The sequence below is a fragment of the Pteropus medius genome, unplaced genomic scaffold, assembly GCF_902729225.1.
Source record: "Pteropus medius unplaced genomic scaffold, Ma_sr-lr_union100, whole genome shotgun sequence".
Classification (NCBI taxonomy): Eukaryota; Metazoa; Chordata; class Mammalia; order Chiroptera; family Pteropodidae; genus Pteropus; species Pteropus medius.
In genome coordinates this window covers 2084607-2105445 of record NW_024346692.1, presented here as the reverse complement: position 1 = coordinate 2105445, position 20839 = coordinate 2084607, and the positions used below count along the sequence as shown (strand labels likewise).

At 33.1% G+C, this 20839-nt stretch overlaps 1 protein-coding gene across 1 annotated transcript in view; it reads right to left on the bottom strand.

Moving 5' to 3' along the window:
* The window catches only part of ATF7IP (activating transcription factor 7 interacting protein), a 104236-nt gene extending 97167 nt beyond the window's left edge, over positions 1–7069 (bottom strand). Inside the window, exon 1 of the mRNA XM_039876413.1 lies at positions 6833–7069. The gene's annotated coding sequence lies outside the window, so the exon portion shown is untranslated. The remainder of the gene's footprint in view (positions 1–6832) is intronic.
* Positions 7070–20839: the final 13770 nt, after the last annotated feature.

The following is a 20839-nucleotide window of genomic DNA, read 5'->3' as shown; positions in this document are numbered from 1 at the left end:
TTCACCCATAAAACATAAGTAAAAGTGATATATACCACTTCCAGGTCATGTTCTCAAAAAAGTAAGTGTGCACTCCCATTACCCTTTCTCTTTTGCCCCTGGCTGGTGAAACTGTGGAGTGAGTCATGTTCAACCTAGAAACCCCGTTCAACATATGGAAACCATATGTTAATACAAAGCCATCTATAAACCCTAAACAGTCTTCTTCTGTATTGTCATATGAGAGAAATAAACATTTACCATCCTTAAACAATAGTAATAGTCTCTCAGAGAAGTTTAGCCTTTCTTATACTTCGATTAGCTCCTGACATTTACTACCTAAAAGGAAATAAAAGTTCAAAGATAGTCTTTTTTTTCTCTTCTATGCTTTCCCCTATTTCTTCCTTTTCTTAAGACATTTAATCTATAAGGGTAACAGCGCAGATAAACTCCTAAGCTCCAAAGCCTTAGTTGAGAATGAGCTAAAGCAGTCAAGTCATTATTGTTTCGCCAAATGCTTTTTCTCAGTCCCCAAAACAAATTCTCTTCCCACCTTAATGGAAGGTATTATCTTTGAGAATCATTGACTCCAGGAGAGATCCTTTTACAGCTCTGTCAGTTCTGAGAATCACTATTCTAATGTACAATTCAAATTTCTTATTAGAATGTAAAAGTGCCATAGACTGCTACACACATACTTCCTAGTTACCCACCAAGACAATAGTTCTGCAAAGCAGCACAGGGCTATACAAACAAAGAAAAGGAAAAAAGGTTATATAGTGAGACAGTATGACACTACTACCTCACACCATCATTATACAAAGGGGCCCTCTCACAAACCAAAAGATATGTAGCTAGGTATTCCCAGCTATTAGATACAAAATAACACAAAACATTTTTTATACTATTCTGAGCATGAAAAATTTTAGACATGAATAAGTGACTATTTCTGATGGTAAAGCTAATAGGTCATCTTCATTTCCCAGACTTTCATGTTTATATGGGTCCAGTTACAGACTCTCTGGAAGGCACTATCAACTATCCCCTCAGGCTTGCTACATTTTTTTGGAAGGTGGCCAAGGACAGGCCTGACTCATTATTTTAAAGACTTAAAAGTCCAAATAATTAAAATTCAAAACAAAACATTCACATTGTATAAATAAGTAACAGTGCCCTGATCTTCTCATTTTGCAGGACTTAAATAACTGAAAATGCTGCCCAGCACTCATATTCTCTGTTTCCACTAGCGAATGGGTTTCTACCATGCAACATGAAGCGTATATAAACAAAGTTTAACTTTGTGGAACTTACTTTTCTGTAGCAAACTAGCATGACAGGAGAAACCACTGAATTTACCCAGCAGATTGCAAGACAACCTGAGAATGAACACTACGAAGTAATTTTCTAAGTCTTGGGCTCTCTAAGAACATACAAGATCAAATAGGCAAGAATTTTAAAAAGAGAAGCTCCACTAATGGATAGGTAATTTCTAGATGCTCTAGGAAACTAACAGGGACAATGGCTCCCCAGAGCTACCTGATATTTTTGTAATCTGTTATGTAAATACTGTTAAAACATCACCTAATTTTTATCTATAATGTCCCGCAACTGTTAGAAACTCAAAGGCAAAAACTTTATCTTTAAAATTCTTTCTACATGTGACGCCCTTCAAAAACTAGGTATACCAATGTATCAATTTTCAAATACCTTAAAACTTAAAAGAAATTATAACGGAAATCTTTCTAAACTAAATCATATACTTTGCTTTCCTGAACAAGTTAAAAATAACTATTCTCTATGATTCAGAATCATTAATGTGATTACCATTACCATATTGAACATGTTATAAATAGTGATTGAGCTCTAGGAATACTGATTCCCAATAAATAACCTCAAAACTAAGATTTTAAATTCTTGCTTCTAACACTTGAAATCTGACACCCCTTCACTATCAAGATAATAGCCACCATCTCTTGCCAATATCCATATGCATTTCTCTAGTAACACTTCTGTCCCAAATATGCTAGTTCTCACCTATTATAGTTTGAAAATAATGAGTATCATTTGTTAGAAGATACATTTGTAGAAGAATTCTCAGATAAAGGCAAAGATGACACACACAAAAAAGTACAACATATAAACATCTGTAAGCAGATTTGCTTGAAAAAGACCCAAAGATGGATATTCTTCATTAAAAAAAAAAAGCTTAATAGAAGTCAATAATATCCTAACATTTCTACCTAGATTTGTTTTATAAAGCCAACAGTATCTTACCATTTGATTTCTAATTTGATTTCTTCTTTTCACATCTCCATCAATTTCAAGTTTAACTAGTTCAATAAAAACATTTTGGCAATACCTTTCTTTCCTATACCCATTATGAAAATGATAAAGTAGAATAACAGCTGAAATATATCACTATTAATCAAGATTATACTCTTCAATGTAATCAGTACAAAGAGTAAATTTAATAGAGAATGAATTTATACTAATTAGGGAAACATCTTTCTGAGAGAGTATAATACTTTAATGTTACCAAAGAGACCAAAACCAAAATTTGTACCTTTATTAGAGTATTAGGTTCCATCCTAGACAGAAAACAAATTAATAACTTTTCAAAATTCCTCCATTAAAAAAGTCTATGTTAAAAAAAAGTCTATGTTAACCAAAGAAGAAAAGTTTTGGTTTCAAATATTACAGATCATTTTATCTTAGCAACCTATTTTTCCCAATTTATCTTCATGTCATCATGTCTTAAGGCTTATTAAAAACAGAAATGTAGTCCTATATACTCTACCAATTCATCCCTGTTAACATTACATCAACACCAGGAAATCAGTAAAATAATACATTAGTGAAAAGTAATAGGTATCATAAATTTTCCCAGAATTCCTAAAAGTACATTTTTGTGGGATCTGTAGGAAGTACATCATATTCATGAATAAAGAAAAACAAAGATTTAAACTCACCCTGATTTATGTTTAATGCAAGTCTAAACAAAACTTCAAATAGTTGCCTTTTTAAAAGTTTAACCAAATGAATATAGTTGATCTGCAAAAACAGGGAAAACTAGCTTAAAAAAATTATGAAAAGGAATTATGAGTATTCCCCCTCCATACATTTATATAGTCTCTACACTACAGTAAATAAAACAATGCAGTACTGTTACATTACATGAATAAGGCCCAGATACAGTGGTTGTTAACTTGCTTTTAGATTTTATATTACATATTCCTATGAGAAGCTAATGAAAACTCTTTCCCCCCAAAAATGCATATATACACACTCACATAAATTGTATACATCAATAAACCCATGGAACTCTTTAAGCCTATCTATAGAACTCCAAGGTCAATGGACCCAAGTTAAATATCCCTAGTAAATGAAGCAGAACTGATAGCTCAAACCTAGCAAGTTATGATCAAAAGAAGCAACTCAAAGCAATAAGAGATGGATCACCAACAGAAAATTCTAAGAAAACTAGATAGTTGGTAGAAATGGAAACTAGCAACTGTCTTTACACAATATGTCAAAATAAATTTCATAAACATTAAAACATTTTTTGTTAAGAGCATTAAAACATCTAGAAAAAATAAAATAGATGAATGTTTAGTTCATCTCACAAAAGGCAGTATTTTCTAGGCAGAGAAGTCCTGGAAGAAATCACAAGTGAAAAAGGCAGTGCATTTGACCACATAAAAATACGACGCTTCAAAATATATAAAACCACAAGCAATTTAAACATAAACTATAAAAAAAGTAAAAATATGAAAAGCAAAAAGCTAATATCCATAAATAGCTGTTACAAGTAATTAAGAAAAATATTAACAGCCACCATAGAAAAATATACCAAAAAAGTCAAACAGCTACTTCACAAAAAATGAGAAAACTACATATATGTTAAACATTGAAAAGTTCAACTTCGCTAGTTATAAAAAAAAAAAAAAAAGGAAGTTCTTTTTCAACCACCATATTGATGATGGTATGGGAAATGCTCTTCAAAAAAATCCAAGTTTTTATCAATTTTGTAAATTACTTTAAAATCCCTTTGAAACATTAATTTCAAAGAAACATTATGAGATGCAGATCATGCCTCATATACAAGGATGTTCAGTGTAGCATTATTTATAATAGAGAAATGGGCAACAAACAAAATAGTAAACAAGAAAAGTTTAGTAAGTCACAGAACATTGTTAATAGAGATAATATTTTGTAGTCATTTAAAAACATATTGAAGAATATTTGGGATATTTTCACAAGATAATATGTATCCATTAAAAACACATTTTAAAAGAATAACGAAATGGGAAAATATCTATAATACTAAATTAAAAGAGCAGGAAAAATTATGATCCATATGAAAATCTGATCGATTAATTGATCAATATTTTTGACCAATTATTAGTGATTAATCAACCATGCAAGTCACAAAAATCACCAAAACATTGAGCATTTATTTATAAATGTTAATTTCAACATGTTCCAAATGTGCTATAATGAATAAGTAAAAATAATTATATTTATCATACATTCAAATTATAATTTAAAGAAAAAAGAATTTTAATGGCTTATCATTTAATCAAAACTTTTATTTCTAAATCATATAATACTTTAAATTCATAAATTTAAAAAGATTTTATATGATTCCAGTAATTTTTCCTGCAGTAGCCTAGTTTTAATATTTATATCCGCTGCATATAAGTCAAAATTTTGTGGCATCGTAACTATCAAATTAAAATTTAAAAAATGCTTTTTATTGACAAAGAACAAATAGGAGATGTTCAGACAATTCATTAACCTTCGTTTTAAGTACACAAACTATATTTGCCTTTCTAACAAATATGACAGCAAAACTTCCTACCAATAAACATTTACATTGTACATTGTGTTCAGTGTTTTCAAGTACCTCTTACAATCTACAGCATTAACCTAAGAGGCAATCATTTGTATATTCAAATGAAAAGATCAGCTTAAATATATAAACCCAAATATTTCACTTATCTGAAAGTGCAAAGCGTACCATGCCTTTAAATCAGAGTTATTTTCTTAACCTAAATATGTATGTGTATACACATGCACACACACAAATACAGAAAATACAACTCTAGTAAAGTACCAAAAAAAAAGTCAAAGAAAGTGGGGGAGGAGTGCACTGGGTAACCACCCCAGAAGCATAAATGGAAAGATTACACAACTGCCCACTAAATATATTTCGGTGTACAAAACTTCCGAAGTCCAAGAATTACATCGGTGACAAACTTTCTATTATGAAAAAAGGAAATTTTCCTATCACTCCATTCTATCTCATATGAGATGTCATTTAAAAAAAATTTACCAACCACAATTATTCCTTTCAATTAAATCTTCTTAATACTAATGGTACGTGTTTTAGGCAATAAAAATGTCCCTAAAGCAACCAAGATTACAAAGCAATAGCCACTTCATCTGACAGGTAACTGAATTAAACTTAAGAGTTATATAACCAAGAAATCAATTGTTATATATACAAAACAACAGATGAAGTTTATGAAAACCACTTATAAGTTTTTAGCCTAGTAAGAAACAATTTGCACAATAGAAGAATTATATCAAATCATTATTTGTATAATGGTAGAATTATAGAAAATCATATAAAATTTCCTCTAGGGATGTTATATAAGATTTAAATATAGTGACATCATTTTAAGCTAAAATAATCAGTAGTATACTTATAACTACCTTCTTTAAATAAGTAAAACCAAAAACACATTTACAATTTTAAAAAGGATCAAACAACAATTTTATCTTCTACATATGTATATGGAGCAGTTTCGTTTTTTTTAAATCAATTCATTTTTTTTTTTTATTGATGATTCACTTGATATCCTCCTAATGGCCTCGGTGTAGTTGGGTGTTCTTTGTAGAATTCTTCATCAGCAATATATACCAAGTAAGAGTTATATTCTATATATCATATCTACCAACGCTAAGAAAATTACTTAATTTTAAAAGAGTAACAAAAATTATCTAAGTGAAGCAGTAATACCCAAGTGATCAGAGACTGAAAAAATGTAAAACAAATGCAAGTTGTGATCAGAGGAACACAAACTGATTAAATTTAAAACTTCATTGACTTAGGATCAATTTTTTTAAGACGACTACCCAAGGAGATTGAGATTTCTTTTAAAACACTATCTAGGTCTTTCCAATGTTCCCTCCCCCTATTTCCAAAACTCAATTTGTTTCTATTTTGTAAGTATTCCATGGTAACAGCACTGGTAAAAACAGGGTTAAAAATGCAACTGCAAATATGCAGTTCAAATAAACGCACTTCCCCTGAGAACACCACTAGGTGCTGATCTTTACCTCCCTAAATATGAACTTGAATCCAGTAACACTCTAAAAGTGAAATTATAATCAAGAACCACAAGTGATAATCACTTTTACAGAAAATTAAGTCCACAGCTTCTCAGAGAACCTGAGAAATATAAAAAAAACAGATTAAGGTCGGTACATAAGTACAACATAAGAGAAATGTTTTTCTTGAAAAATGTAAGAATTTGAGGGAAACAAAAAGTAACCCCTCGAGAATGAGAAAAATTAAATCTAGAACCCAAATGGCGTCCGACAAGAACATTAGATCTTGAAAATGAATATTGCGCTTGCGCAGCCACCGCCCCGCCAGCTGCACAACTGCAGCTAGAGCCCGACCCCGCAAGATCACGTGCTCCCATGCAGCGCCCGCCCGCAGCTCCGCAACCGCGCAGGCGCAAACACAACTCCCGCAGCCGCCATAATGCGGTCTTGACTTTTAAGAAATACAATAGTAATTTAAGAAAATGTGGTTTTAACAGCCCCTAAGATGTACATATACCTTTCAGGTTGCGAGATGAGGGAGGGGGAACCAAGTTCCTTCCCAGAGAGCGGTTCCGCGCAGCCGTCCCAAACGTTGCCGCCTCAGTCTCGCGCGCTCCAGTCGCCGTGCCGCTGCTGCTGCTGCTGCTGCTGCTGCCGCCGCCGCCGCTGCCGCCGCCGCCGCCGCCGCCGTTGCCGCCACCGCCGCGCCGCGCCGCTGCCGCTGCGCTGCCGCAGATTCAAAAACAAACCAGCTTTTCCTTTGCACGCGCGGGGCCGTTATGCAAATTACCGTAGGCGGGGCTCAGTAGTCGTAATATTGGCCACGCCCCCTGCGCCATCAGCCAGTAGGCTCACGGACTGACCATTCCCCATGCAAATCGCCTGTTTTTTTATTTGAATGAGGGAAATTGGCCCCGCCTTCTCTTGTGGAAAAGAAGAAAGTCTGAGGTGGTGGCGCTGCGCCTTTCAGTTGCAGTGCGAGGTGTGTTTTTCAAAGGAACTTCCCTCAACCAGTGAGTAGCACTTTCTGAGCGCCCTCTATGAGCCTTAGAAGAAAGGAAATAGGCGAGAGTTATAGAGTCGAAGGAAATATTTTCAAAAAAGGCTGGAGTATGTTGATTTCTATTAAAATTCACAAACTATACTTTAAGTTGTATAAGTAATGAGAGATTGCCAAAAACACATCTTTTCTTTCACTTGTTCAATGCCAGAGCAAGCACTTCCAATCATACATTTCCACCGAAAGTTGTAGCCCTCTTATTTAATTTTATATTGGGAGCCAACCCTTAATGAAAGCCACAGGGATGTAGTGGATAAGGTGCTACTTGGTTGAGAGATCTGGGCTCACACCCAAGTACTTCTTACTTGCCTGTTCTTTGGAATAACTGTGCTACTCAGTTTTCTCATCTCTAAAATGGTGATAATGCCTGTAGTTCAAATTGTTTGGGAGGGCTAAATGATAGGATAAGAGTAAATGTGTTTTGCAACGCAAGAAGAGCCTGACAAATAGATTGTAAGCTTTGGTTATTTTTTTTTATGTAATTTCTCCCTTAATCTATTCATTTATTATTTATTTAGCGACCACTGTAATCCAGACCTATATAAGATGCCTGTCCTCAAAAAAATCTATACTACAGTGGAGGAGACAGAAAAGTAAACAGAAAATTTTGTAAGTAATAAGAAATTAGTGCAGAGTGGTTAATATTTATTTTTATAATTTGGGCCTTTTAAATTAGTTAATACTGGTGGCTTCAAGGAGTATCGCCTAATCCAGACTGCCTTCCTACAAGAAGTGATCTCTAACATAAGAACTGATTTAAGAGATTTCTTGCCTAAAAGCTAAATTTTATTGTGAGAGCAGTGAAGAATCACTTTAAAAAGTTTAAGTCAGGAAATAACACAAGACTTGCATTGCGTAATTGCTAAGCTTTGTAAAGTAGTTAGTACAGAAATTATACTTAGGTGTTCAATAAATTTCAAATAGAGACTCAATTATAACAAATTGTGTGTTATAATTTGTTTAGTACATGGGTGCTCAATTATAAAATAAATGCTTAGGAAATTATAAATGTTAATATTAATGTTAAAAGTTCTACTCTTTAATAATAAGAGAAATGGAATTGGAATAAGAGTCCATTAGGTTTCTCTTTGTCATCTGTAAGCAAGTAAAAAGCAATAATTTTTGTAATAGTTCACTCCCAATTGTCTAGGCTAACAGCAAAGGAAAAAATTCATCATTAACAACTGATGAATTTTTTTAGATAGGCTCATATTCTCAATTTGCCTCCCTAAGCCTTCAAGTAGACAGTTTTATTGTATTTGAATATTCTCAAATATCCTCAGCCACATATTTATAGTCTCTTCAGCCATTCTATCTGCTAGTTGATATAACCAATTAATTTATCGTTTCATTTAAGGAATATAATATCTATTATGTACTCACACACTGTTCTAAGCACTGGAGATGCCCAGAGGAAAGGACACTGCCTCTAGTGGAGAGTCATATGTACAGAGAAACAATATGAAATCATTACTGTCATGAAGATATACACTAAGCATAAAAGAAATATAAAACAAGAGGACCCAAATCTTCCTCATAGTATATGGGAAAAGTTCATAGAAGAGTTGATATTTGGTCAGACTCATAATGTAAAACTAAAAGTGACTGACAGAATAGGTATAAAACAAAGAGAATTCAAGTTAAATAAAACAGAAATGCAAAATGCTAAAGAATTAAAAAGGTGTGGTTTCAAATTCTAGGTAGGATGATATTCAAAATAATCATCAATCCCTGTGGCACCAGATACTGACCAACTAGAGTGGAAGCAGGCTTAAGCACTCCCTGATTTGTCAGATGTTAGTCCTCTAGTTGTAGGATTGTGGCTAGGTCTAGGGATTCTTCAGCTGGGGAGGGAGGCAGACTCAGTGATAGTATTCAAGGGTAGAGCAGCTATTTACCAATCAGTGCTGAAAGATATTCATATTTTATTCACCATTATGTCCTTATTTTTACTGTCTGAATATGCTTCTAGAAAAAAATGCAGAAACAAAACAAAATCTCAGAAGTCACAGAAAAAAATCCAAAAAACAAAAATCAAAAATACCTAAAATAATAAACATAAATAAATGGTTTTCAGTTGCAGCAATTGAGCAGAAATTGAACAAGAAAAACAGAACTTTTGAAAAATAGCCTAAACTCAAAATAGGAACATCTGTAAAGGAAAACCGAAGTTTCTTAGTACTATAACATAAGAGATAGCCTAATAATAGTGCATACAAAAAGCTTTAGTATCTGAATTGGAATCTTGCCTCTACTTTCTACTTCTTTCTTGCTATATGTTCTAAATTTCTCTATGCACATGGTTCCAGATATATAAATAGGGATGATAAAAAATACCTACTATCTGGTAAAGTTTTTATGAAGATTAAATTCTGGTAAACCTCTTAGAGCAATACTGGGTATATAGTAATATCTCATTAAGTGTTAGCTAATAGTGATCATAGTAATAATAATGGTAGTAGTAGTAATCGTAGTAGCAGTACTTTTCAGAATAGTAATAGTACAGACATAACTCAAACTAAGCACTTTCTATCTGCGCATTTGACACTACCATTAACAAAAAATATGAATTAACCACAACCTGATAATTTGTATTATTGCCCTCCAATTTGCAGAATTTACTGTGGTGTTAAGCAGGCAAATCTGGGAAAACACTCAAAAAAAGCTTTTGGGAATATGAAGTATAATAAATAGACTTCTAAGATGATTTCCACCCCTTCGTCTTCATATACTGAAAATCTTCCCTTGAGTGTGCACAGAACCCATTACTTGCTTCTAGCCAATAGAATGTGGAAAAGACAAATGAATTTTGTAGATGTAATTAAAGTCACAAATAAATCAATTTTGAGTTACCAAAGGAGATTATTTGGGATGGACCTGACTTAATCTGGAAAAAGCCCTTTAAAAAGGAACTGGGCCTTCACTGAGGAGAGAGATTCTCCTTGCTGAACTAAGCAGCCATGTTGAAGAAGCTCAGATGGAAAGTTACTTGAAGTGGCTTATAGAATCTTTGGTTAGCCTCTAGGACTTGAGGGTGGGCTTCAGCCACCAACCAGCAAAAAAAAAAAGCCATTAATCATAGAGCCTTAAGGAAATAAGTTCGAGCAACAAAATAAATGAGCTTAGAAGCAGATTCTTTACCGATCAAGCTCTCAGATGAAAATGCAGCCCAAATAACACCTTGACTGTGGCTCTGTGAGACTCTGAGCAGAGGATCCATCTAAGGCAAACTCAAATTCCCGATACACAGAAACTGAGATAATAAATGCATGTTATTTTAAGTTATAAAATTTGTGACAATTTGTTAGTTTACAATAGAAAACTAATACAGGCAGTGATCAGAGAATGGAAGGGGTGTCTAAAACATCTTCCAAGATACATAGATGAACTAAATAGATGAAATGGGTTCTGTTAGAAGATATTTAATAGGCATTCAGTAAAAAAGAGAACCAGTACTGATATTATACCTGGGAAAGAGGGGCTTCTATCCTGGTCCCATATTTTAGAAGGCTCCTGCATAAACATACACACGTATTTAAAAGAACATATGATGACTTTGTCTCTCAGAATCTGACACTCAGCAGTACCATAATGCAGGGGTCCACAAACCCCAGGCCAGAGACCGATAAAGGTCTATGGTCTGTTAGGATCAGGGCTGCACAGCAGGAGATGAGCAGCAGGCAAGCAAGCGAAGCTTCATCTGTATATATTTGCAGCCACTCCCCAGCACTAGCATCATCGCCTCAGCTCAACTTCAGATCATCAGGCATTAGATTCTCATAGGAGCACCAGTCCTTGGTGCCAAAAAGTTGGGGACCACTGCCATGTTGGGAAATATGACCTTAAATTTTTATTCCATAATATTATTCAAAACCTCAGGAGAATATTTCTTTGCATTTCTTGTTCTGTGTTCTTAAAGCAAAAAGCAACTAACTATCTGAATGCTGTGAAGGTCAGTGGATTGAGACTTACACAGGTTCAGAGTATGAATATTTTAAGCAGCAAAATAGCTCAGGTAAGTAAAAACTAAATTAACTTCTCAGATCCTTCCTTTCTATTAACACAGATTCAGTAGATTTTTGCATTACAAAGTCATCTACCAGTCGGGTCCAGCTTCCATTTTCTTGCTTGTTTGCATGTTCCAGTCTGTGGTTTTGTAGGTACTCAGAACTTATTACAGTATTCCCAACATTTGTAGATAGCTTTTGGAAATTTTGTTGAAATGTCAAATCATCTATATTACTGTTATATTTGTAAATCATACATGTAGATATTGATGTAACATAAATGAAATGTGATAGTCACTTTGAAAATTAGCAACTAAATTACATTAAATTCTAGACTTATAAATAATTTTATTTTAATCCAAAATATTTTATTCCTGAACAACCAATGAGTCAAAGAAGGAATCAAAAGAGAAATAAAAAATACCTTCAGGTAAATGAAAATGGAGATATAACATACCAAAGCTTATGGGGTGCAGAAAAAGCAATTCTAAGAGGGAACTTCATAGTGATAATTGCTTACATCAAGAAACAAGAAACCTAATTTTATACTTCAAAAAACTAGAAAAGATAAATACATGAAGCCCAAAGTTAGCAAGAAGAAAGAACAAATACAAAACTAGAAATGAAATAAATGAAATAGAGACCAAAAACAACAATAGAAAAAAAAACAAGGAAATTAATAGCTGTTTTTCAAAAAGACAAAAAGAGGGAGGACTCAAATAAATAAAATCAGGAATGAAAGAGATAAATCATATCACAGAAATACAAAAGATCATAAGACACTGCTATGTGTAATTATATGCCAACAAATTGGACAACCTAGAAGAAATGGATAAATTCCTAGAAACATACAACCTACCAAAACCGAAGCATGAAGAAATAGAAAACCTGAACACACCAATTACTATAAGGAGACTGGATTAGTAATCAAAACCATACAAAAACAAAAGTCCAGAACCAGATAGCTTCACTAGTGAATTCTACCAAACACTTAAAGATGAATTAATAGCAATCCTTCTCAAAAATTTTCAAAATATAGAAGAGGGAAGGAACACTTTCAAGCTCATTTTAGGATGCCAGCATTACCCTGATACCAAAACCAGACAGGGATAGCACAAGAAAAGAAAATTACAGGCCAATATCCCAGAATAACATAGATGCAAAAATCCTCAACAAAATATTAGCAAACCAAAATTAACAATACAGTGAAAGTATCACACAACATGATGAAATGGAATTAATTTCAGGGATGCAAGGATATCTGTAAATCAGTGTGATACACCACATAAACAAAATGAAGGGAAAAAAATCAAATGATCATCTCATTAGATACAGAAAAAGCTTTTCACAAAATTTAACATTCATTTATGATAAAAATTCAGGGAAATGGGTAGAGAGGGAACATATCTCAACATAGCAAAGGCCATACATACATGACAAGCTCACAACTAACATCATCAGTAGGTGAAAAGATGAAAGCTTTTCCGCTAAGATCAGGAACAAGACAAGAATGCCCAGTCTCATCACTTTTATTATACATAATATTGGAAGACCTAACCACAGCAGTTAATCAAGAAGAAGAAATAAAAGGCATCCAACTCTAAAAGAAAGGAGTAAAACTGTAACTATTTTCATATGATCTGATATTATATATAAAAAAACCTCTAAAAACTCCACCAAAGAAATGTTCAAACTAATAACCAAATTCAGTAAAGGGGCAGAATACAAAATCAATGTACAAAACTCTGTTGCATTTCTATACACTAAGAACAAATTATCAGAAGGAGAAATTAAATTTAAAAAAAGAATAAAATACCTAGGAATAAATTTACCTGAGGAGGTGAAAGACCTGTTCACCGAAAATTATAAGACAATAATGAAAGAAATTGAAGAGGACACCAATAAATGGAAAAATATTTTGTTTTTATGGATTGGAAAAATTAATATTGTTAAAATGTCCATACTATCCAAAGCAATCTATAGATTTAATTAAATCCCTATCAAAATCCCAATGGCATTTTTCACAGAAATAAAACAAACAGCCCTAAAGTTTGTGTGGGACCACAAAAAAAACCAAATAGCTAAAACAATCTTGAGAAAGAAAAATCTGGAAGCATCACCCTCCCTAATCTTAACCTATATTACAAAGCTATAGTAAGCAAAACAGTATGGTATTATCATAAAAACAGACATATAGATCAATGGAACAGATTAGAGAAGCCAGAAATAAATCCATTCATATATGATAAATTTATTTATGACAAAGGAGCCAAGAACATAGAATGAGGAAAGGACAATCTCTTCAATAAATGGTATTGAGGAAACAGGACCATTATCATATACCATACACAAAAAATTAACTGAAAATGGATTAAAGAATTTAACACAAGACCTGAAATTATATAACTTCTAGAAGAAAGCAGAGGTGGTGAGCTCCTTGACATGAGTCTCAGCAATGGTTTTTTTAGATTTGACACCAAAAGCAAAGGCAACAAAGGCAAAAATAAATAAGTGGGACTACATAAAACTGAAAAGCCTTTAAACGACTAAAAAAACTATCAACAAAATGAAAAGGCAACCAACAGAATGGGAGAAAATATTTGCAAATCATATATCTGGTAAGGGATTAATTTCCAAATACATTTTTAAAAACTTCATACAATTCAATAGCAAAAACTCCAAACCATCCAATTTTAGAATGGCTGAGGATCTGACTAGACATTTTTACCAAAGAAGACATATAAATAGCCAACAGGTACATGGAAAGATGGAAATCACTGCTCATCACTAATCATCAGGAAAATGCAAATCAAAACCACAATAAGATATCAGTTTCCACCTATCAAAATGGCTATTGCCAGAGAGACAAGAAATAACAAGTGTTGGCAAGGATGTGAAGAAAAGGGAACATTTGTGCTGGGAACACTGTTGGTGGGAACATAAACTGGTGTAGACACTATGGAAAACAATATGGAGGTTCCTCAAAAAAATAAAAATAGATATATGACCCAGTAATTCCATTTCTGGGTATTTATTCAAAGGAAATTCAAACATTAACTCAAAAAGATACATGTACCCCCATGTTCATTGCAGCATTATTTACAATTGCCAAAACACGGAAGCAACCTATCTGTCTATCAATGAATGAATGGATAAAGATGTGGTATGCATGTATGTATGTGTGTGTGTGTATGTATGTATGTGGATATATATAAAATGGAACATTATTGAGCCATAAAAAAAGAATGAAATCTTGCCATTTGCAACAACATGGATGGAATTTGAAGGCATTTGCTAAGTGAAATGAGTTAGACTAAGGCAAATACTGTATGATAACATGGAATCTAAAAAAATAAAAATAAAAATCAAACTCATAGATACAGATAGCACATAGATGGTTGTCAGAGGTGTGGGATGGGGAGTGGGCCAAATAAGTGAAAGGAATCAAAGGGTACAAACTTCCAGTTATGAAATAAACCATGGAGATGTAATGTACAGCATGGTGATTATAGTTAATAATACCGTATTATATATTTGAAAGTTGCTAATAGAGTCAATCTTAAAAGTTCTCATCACAAGAAAAAAAATTTGAACTACATGTGGTGATAGATGTTACTAGACTTATTGTAGTGATCATTTCACAATATATAAAAATATCGAATCATTATGTCATACACCTGAAACTTATAAAATGTTATATGTCAATTTATCTCAATTTTTTAAAAATTAAAACTTTTGTGCATCAAAGGACATTATCAAAAGAATGAAAAGACAACCCACCTAATGAGATAAAATCTTTGCAAATCTAAATTAACATTCAGAATTATAAAGAATTTCTACAACTCAACAGCAACAACATAACCTATTTCAAAAAATGGGCAAAAGACTTAAATAGACACATCTCCAAAAAAGATATACAAGTGGCCAATAAGCCCATGAAAAGATGCTCAACACCATTAGTCATTAGGAAAATGAAAATCAAAACCAGAATGACATACCACATCACACCAATTAGGAAGGCTATATCACCAAAAATGAGAAAAAAGAAAATAAGAAATGTTAACAAGAATGTAAAGAAATTGGAACTCTAATGCAATGCTGGTGGGAATTTAAAATTGGACAGAAATCCTCTATGGAAAACAGTTTGGCATTTCTTCAAAAAGTTACACATAGAATTACCATAGATACAGCAATTTCATTCATAGAGTATATTCCCAATAGAATTGATATCAGGGACTCAAAGAGGTACTAGTACACATGTTTATAGTAGCATTACTCACAATAGTCAAAAGGTGGTAAAAACCAATGTCTATCAACAGGTGAACAGATAAACAAAGCATGGTATAAACATAAAATGCTAAGTAAAATAAGCCAGACACAAAAGGACAAATATTGTATGATTCCACTTATATGCAGTCCCTAAACTAAGGCAAGTTTATGGAGACAGAAGGTAGAATAAAGATTACCAGTGGCTTGGAAAGTGGAGAATAAAGAGTTATTGTTTAATGAGTACAGAGTTTCTGTTTTGGGATGATGAACAACACTGTCTAGAAATGGATAGTGGTGATAGTTGCCTGAAATTGTGAATGTACTTAATGACACTGAATTGTACACTTAAACATGGTCAAAATAGCAAGATTTATGTTTTGTATATTTTAGAATGATAAAAAAAAAGAACAAGAGCAAATCTTGGATATTATAAATATTATTACCAAAATTGTAAAATTAAATTAATTTTTGAATGTTAAGTTGTAAAATTCAAGAATGACAAAGAGTGGAAAATAGAAGGAAAAAATTCTTAAAAAGAAGATCAATCTAAGAGGTCCATCATCCAACTAGCATTTCAAAAAAGTGAAAAGATCCAAGAGGGGAAGAAATATGAAATGAAAATTTCCCAGAACTAAAGGGTACAAGAGTCCAAATTCAAAGGGTTCCTTGAAATTCAGTACAAAGCATGAGACATATACATAAGCCCTTCACTTTGGAATTTCAAGATCTTGGAAATAGAGGAAAGATTCTAAAAGTTTATGGCAGGGTATGTGTAGGGGCATAATAGACCACATATATGTAGAATCTAAAGTAAAAATGATATTAGGCTTCTCAATCATAATATTGGAAACTAAAGGAAATTTTGAAATATCTTCAAATTTCTGAGTGAAAATGCTTCTCAATATTCAATTTTATAACTAAACTATCAAATATAAAGCTAGAATATAGACATTTTTAGACATACAAAATCTCAAAACTTTACCTCTCATATATAATTTCACAGGAATCTTAATCAAGAATGCCATCTACCAAAACGAGGACATTAACCAAAAAGAAGAAAGTGGGTTCCAGGGAAAAGATCTCAATATAGGAGAGAGACAAAATTTGGGGGTGAATAAAAGGACAAGAACAAGTCATAATAGGAGCAGGACAAGAGAGACTGCTTGAAAGACATCTCCAGAGGTAAATAATGGGATTATTAGACAACCTGATACATTGGATCATGCAAAAAAATGTTTTTAGAAAATGCTTGAGGGTATAGGAAGATAATCCTCAATAAAAAGAACAGCACACAAATGAAAAACAGGACAATTACTATTCATAAGAAAATTAATTTAGAGAAGTAGGAAAATATTTTAGGGCACTATTTGGTTCCACAGCCAATAATATTACCTACTCTCAATAATGTAAATACTGACACAATGCAACATATATATACACATATATGTATACATACGTATATGTGTATATACACACATGCCTCGCTGTTAAATTGTACATCTGAAACTCACTGGATTTCGTTAACCAATGTCACTCCAAAAAATAAATTAATTAATTTAAAAAAATAATGTAAATATTGAATGTTGAATTCATAATACTTTAGTCATGTTGAGAGAATAAAAGGTAGGGTAGTTTGGAGGAATTGGGTATAAGTGAGATGAATCGTAACCTACCATGATAGAAAGTTAATAAATGGGTGAACAAAGAGATGGTAATATGTGAATGTCACTTAGAAGCATGTAGCCAAATAACAAAGAGAGCTTCAAAACTGTAAGTAGATGTTTTTGGAGAAAGGGGTGGAGTAGGGAGGGAAAGGGTAGCAGAGTGCTATTTTATTTTAAGACTTTTAGCACTATGAGATTTTTTCAAATTATTTGCATGTATTGGTTTGTTAAAAACAAAAATGAATACTTTTTAATAAATAATTTTAGCAAATAAATGGATAAACATGATAATCGGATGAAGGAATGAAACTATTAAATGTTCAGCTATCAACAAATATAGAACTATAATCACTAGTAAAATAACAACTCTGCACTAAATTGTCTGCAGCAGATACTCTTTTGTTTGGAGGAATTTCTTAAAGTAGAGTCTACTTCTTTTCTTTTATACATGTTAAGCAATGTTCTTGCTTAACTGCTATATATTGAGCTGAAGAATATAAAATAATTAGATAAGGTATAAAACATCTGGAATAAAATTGGAGAGTTCAAATGTCCACAGCACCAAAATGGCCTCAGTGAAAGAACTATGTCAAAATGGCATCAAAGTATCTTGTACCTAATTTTAATATCCTAGCTCATCCAATCTGTAGTGATAAAATCACTTTTGGAAAATTAAATTAATTCCAATAATCAATCTCCCTAATTCCCCTTTGTAGAACTATAGTATTTTCAGTCAAAGTACAAATTAAAAATTGACAATGCTGCTTTGATATGAGACATAATGTTAAATGAAAGAGACTGCTTATGGTCTGGGGAAAACAGAGATAAGTGGAGTTCCAGCTGCCACCGACCCAAACCGATTGCACTGATACCTTAGAGGGTCACTGTATCTACATGCCTGTAACCAACCTATAGATGGCACACCAATGAACTTCAGCACATCATTGTAGCTTGGTACATCACTTAGGATGCTCTAGTCCACAAGACCCAAATTAATCTTTTTTCTAATAAAGAAAGACCTAATTTAAAGTTTGTAGAGGTAAAAAGGAACAAACTAGAGAAACATAATAAGGTCTTCAGAATATTAAAAGGAATATATATATATATATTCGGCAAGGGAGTAATCTTAGAAAGGGGAAGGAATGAAGGAAACTAATATACTGTATGCTAGACTCTATATTGGGTGCTTTTAGAAATTGTATGAATAATACATAGTAGATATTAGCTGCAATTTAAAATAAAGAACTTTCCACTTCTGAGTAAAATAAGTGAGGTAACTTGATCCCATCTTTATGACTATAAGATTGAATTATGGATATTTAGCAGAGCCAGCCAGTCCATGATCCCTTCTGATGAAAGTTTCTGTAGTCCACATTAGTTGTTTTGTCTGTCCACAGTTATTCTCTCTTCTGGTAAGAGAAGTGCAGCATTCTGGGTTCAGTGAAGAGAGAATAATCACTAATAAGTGTTAGGATAGGATAACAAATGGCCACATGCTTGTAAATGGTATATATAACAATTGATCACATGGTAGTAAATGGTATTTATAACTGCCTTCTATAACTCATTATATTTTGCCATTGACTTCAAATGATTGTGTCTCTTACCTGATGGGATGACCTAAACCTTTATTTTTGAAGAGTCTGTGCCATCAATGGTCCTGACTTTATTGGTTTGTCATAGTGGTCCATTAATTTTTATCATAGGATATGAGAATACTAAGAGGTATCTTCAGAGCACCTCCTGTGTTCCTGACATACTTCTCTTTATGTCATTATGTAGCAACAACCTAATTTTTTCTTAATAATATGCACTCCAAACAGTACTGTAATCTCTTTTTCCTTTTGGATCCTTGGCATGAATTGCCTTAAAAGCCTGGTAATTTTCAGTTTAATGGAATCAATGTGTCCACTGGTGGAGAGTTTTTCTCTTGGGAACCATTATCTTCAAACAAGCAGAGCCAAAAGTTGTGAGATGTGAAACAAAAAATTTATTTATAGAATCTTAGGTGTAATTGCAAAAGGAGGCAATCCCATTTCCAGCCCTTGATTTTGAGATTTATGAATCCTAATTTTGTCACTAAATCAAAGCATAGATGCTGCAAACTGGAGGACATATCTCAGCCCCACAAAGTGTTGCCACCCAGTTGGCACCATAGATGAGCCTTCAAAAGGCCATTCTTGGCTTCTAGTTTTAGCTCAGAGATTTAAAAAGCTGGAGAGAATGTCACCTTTACAAGAAAAATAAGCTGGACAAATTAATAACTCTTCTTGAGCCCATCAGAGAACTGCAGTTACAGAGCAAACAACTAAACTGAAATCTGTAGAGAGACAGAGAAAAACAAGTTCTGAACACTTCTTTGCTTTGAGCAGATGCTTCCAAATGCCATATAAGCAAGTAAGAAGATGCAACAAGAATTTTTTTAACCAAATTACTAAAAGCCCGATGCAGGCTAAAATAAGTTTGAAGCTACTGAAGGACACAGATACGTAGCGTAGTGCATGCTCTTGCAGGCTTTTCCTCTAAGAATCCAACCAGGCTCTCACAAGAGAGGGGAGAATTCTGAGAAAGATTCCTTCACAGTGCTGGCTAGGAGAGGGAAAGAGCATCCACTGCTAAAATCCATATCTCCTGTCTCCTAAAAGGAATAAAACTCTTAACTTTCAAGCAACAAAACTGTAAGACAAAAAGAATGCTGTACCACTAGAGGAGGAGCAGGAAGATATGCTAGGCCTAGTAGTACATCTGCAAGAGAGACAGGAACACTTATGAAGTCCAAACCCCAAAACCTAACTTTATAATGCCTGCTTAAAGCTATGACTTAATCTGAACATCATAGAATGTCCTCTTCCCTTTCCCATTTCTTCATGTTAAAATGATTTGATTTTCTAAAATAATAGTAGAATATGACTTGGAGAGCTACAAGAGACAGATTTTCCCTGGGAAGCAGTGCAATAGATGACACATATGATCAAAATAAAAAATGCAGTGATGGAGATGAAAATCCCTTACACGAGCTCATTAGTAGATTCAACACAGAATAAAAAACTTGAAGAAGGTCAACAGAAATTATCCAGACTAAAATGCAAAAATAAAAAAAGGGCGAATGAAAAAAAAGGACAGAATACCCAGGAGATGTGAGACAATATCAGATGACCTGACATATGTATATTTAGAATCCTAGAAGTAGAACAGGGCAGGATATTTGGATAAATAATGGACAAAGGGTTTTGTTGTTGTTGTTGTTGTTTTTAATTAATAGCAGTAAGTCACAGATTTAGGAAACTCAAAGAACACCAAGCAGGATAAATTAAAAAAACCACACCTTAGTCATAGCATATTAAAATATCTGCAAACCAAAGACAAACAAAAATCTTAACGTCATCCAGAGAAAAAGATTCATTTATCTATAAAGTGTCAAGATTTAGAATTATAACACATCTCATAAAAAACTATGTAAGTAGTAAGACAATAAAGTGATATCTTTCAAGTGCTGAAAAAAAATTGACCCATAATTCTAAACT